Source organism: Oryzias melastigma, unplaced genomic scaffold (assembly GCF_002922805.2).
Source record: "Oryzias melastigma strain HK-1 unplaced genomic scaffold, ASM292280v2 sc00569, whole genome shotgun sequence".
NCBI lineage: Eukaryota > Metazoa > Chordata > Actinopteri > Beloniformes > Adrianichthyidae > Oryzias > Oryzias melastigma.
In genome coordinates, this window is record NW_023417161.1 from 20550 (window position 1) to 23725 (window position 3176).

The 3176-nt window shown below is 35.8% G+C and overlaps 1 pseudogene; it reads left to right on the forward strand.

Annotated features, from left to right (window-relative positions):
* Positions 1 to 1885, forward strand: part of LOC112140417 — a 22328-nt pseudogene extending 20443 nt beyond the window's left edge.
* The last annotated feature ends 1291 nt before the right edge of the window (positions 1886 to 3176 follow it).

Below are 3176 nucleotides of genomic sequence, written 5' to 3' on the forward strand. Positions count from 1 at the left end.
AGGGAGGTTGCTGGTGTCTCAAACTCGTCTCAATTCAGTTTGTTAATCAGAAATTATTTATCTTAAATTAAATATTTTTAACATGTTTGAAAATCTGGTAGAAAAAGACTGAAATTCTGAGACTTCTGAGTTCCTAATGTCAGATCTCTGAGACAGTTGTAGACAAAAAATTCTAAGTTTCCTCAATTTCATTGTTTCTATTATGTGTAATAGATCTATCTATATGTATAAGTTCATTCTGAAGAAGTATAGGAGTCTATGGCTGAGAAAAGAACAGCTATTTGGCAAAGATTGAAGCTAAATGACTGTAATAGAAAATGAAATTTGTCACTAAACAGTGACAGATATTGAAAATGTTTCATTCAGACTCTGCTGGTCGTAAAGTGAGCAGATGGATTCCCAAATAACAGTCCTGACACGTCTAACGTTAGCCGGCGTTGGTCAGAACCGAGGCTCCTCCCTTCGTTTTCAGTGTGGAGGGATTTCTGTTACACGCCAACCCTCCCCCAAACATTTGTGTGAAAATCCTGCGGCGCTCTGCTAATTATTCTTCAGTAGCTGCCCCAGCATTAGGTGTCCCTTTGTTTTTGTTGTTTTTTTCCCTTAAGTCCGCTGTGATGTGGATTGTCTTCCCTTCCTCTCCGGCTGAAATGAGCTGTAATTATCACAATCTTTATGGCTGCGGTGTACAGTTGCACTAAAGCGTGACGTTCACGGAGTCCTCACTAATAAAGCATAACGCCGGCGGCGAGGAAGCGGTTTCATCTCCTCTCCCAGGCTCTGTCTTGGCTTGTGATAACACAGTCGAGAGGGTTTTTTTTTAAGCCGGTGGTGGTCGCGGTAATGGCGTCTGCGGGTGGGAGGGGTCTGATCTGATATCTTTTATGTCCTCAGAGGAGAGTGATGTGTTTCACAGATGTTCACCTCTGTTTTTATTAGCCTCCAAAGTGACCTGTAAACCCTCTTTTAGCCCCCAACTGCTGGCTGAATGTTTTGGTTAATTTGGACTCACCTGAGCCACACGGGTGAGGTCACAAACATCAGCGGCGGCGGTTTACAGCCTGCATGTGGCTGCTGTCCGGCAGAGATGTGAAACTGGTGTGGTTAATCTGCTCCGATCGTGCAGATAAGGGGCTTGTATTTCATTTCTGACGTCTCGTCTGCAGGTTTTCATGTTGACCGTCTGGTACTGGGACTCCTACATGCTGCCCCTGTCCCTGGTTCTGCTCCTCCTGTGGAACTACTTCCGGGTCCGGTCCGGAAGAGACACAGAGGATCTGGTGAGTTTTCGTCCGCCTCAACTTTCTCCCTCTTCACTTTATTATATAAAAGACGATAAATCAAAAAGGACCGCCCAAACCACATTGGTGCTCACAATTAAAAAGCTGATATGTTACCATAGCAACCAGTTGGACTTCATAATACATAATAATGAAATAACACATACAAAAAGCATAGAAGACTCAGTGAATAGACCAAGAGAGCATTATGGTCTCAGCCAATTTACAGTGCTTGTCCTTTGCTAACGCGGCTTTCTTTCTCTCCGTTCCACCTCCAGTTTTTTTGTCCGGCCTCTTTCTCCCTGTAATTGGTCTGCTGCTCTGCTCTTGTTTTGACGGATCAAACAGGAAGAAAAAAAAATGTTTAGCACTTTTGAAAAGGTCACGGTGTGCGCTGCTTTTTTTTTTTTCCACAACTGTAACTGCTGTCGCTTTTTCCCCATTGAGAGTGTTCTGAGCCCCAACAACAGCTGTAATAGTTTAATGCAGCTCCGCTCAAATGGAGATTTAATCATCTCACCATTTTACAGGAGTCGTAAAAATGTCATTATGGAAAAGCATGACTGATGCTAACAATGATTTTTGACCAAATAATGACCGTAATAAACTCTTTTCAATATTCTCTCCTCTGTATAGTTTGGTTTATTAAAACTCTGATAAAAAAAACACCTAAAGAGCAGCAAACAGGTACAAAAACAGGAAGACGTGGATGAGGTCAAATCCGGATCCTCTTACAGTGAATGAAAAACAAGATTGTAAATTTATATATATGCGCATATATATATATGTTCAATATTTCTTAACAGCTTACGTGTACTTTCAACTTTATAACTTCAAATAAAATAAATACAATGTATTTATATATAATTAAAAGTTACAAGCTTAAAATTTGTATTTAAAGTTGTATTATATATATATAGATAAAAGTTTTATCCATATGCCTCTTCAAATTTTCAATATTTTTTACAATACAATATGTACTTTTAAGTTTATAGCATTTAATTATATATATATATATTTATAGATATATATAATATCTTCAATATTTCTTACAAGTTTACAACTTGTACTTTCAAGTTTAAAACTTATAAATACCGTATATATATATATATTTTTTTTCTTCAAATCTTCAAATCTTTTTGTAAGTTTACAGCTCGTATTTTCAAGTTTAAAACTTTTAATTGCTATATACATATATAGTAATTAAAAGTTGAAAGTACACATTGTAAACTTACAAGAAATATTGAAGATTTGAAGATTTGAAGAAGAAAAATAAAAATTTCTTGAAAACTTAGGCCACAGCTGTTAAATAGAAAAGTGTTTTTATAACTGTTGCTGTTTTGCTTTTTGTATCAACAAAAGAGCTGTTTTGAGTCAAAACTAACATCTCTAACTATTAGACACACAGCCTCTCCCTCATGCAAGATTAGACTAAACTGAGAAGTCTGAATTAAACTGTGAATTATAGACTGAAAGTGTAGAGGGGGTGAAATGAAAAAAACTAAATATGTAGCTGTAGCTGTTACTAATGACTTTATAAAATTTGGTAACACATTTGGGTTTATAGGTTTTTTGTTTTGTTGTTCGTTTTCAAAAATTCTCAATAATTTTTCTTTTTTTTTTATTACAAATTTTACCAGTATTTTTGTTTTGTTTACTTTAAGTTTAAAACTGTTTCCTAATATTTATATTTTACTTTCATTTGATCCTGATTTATTTTAGAAGGGAAGTAATTAGTACACAGACTAATGTCAAACTTTACCCTCAAACGTCAAAATGAAATATTTCAGAAAAAGAAGACATTTAAATTACCTCAAAACATTTGCAGGAGTCCAAGACGTCATATTAAACATAAAAAGTAGTTTTCCCTGCAGATTTATTTCATTTTAAAAGCAG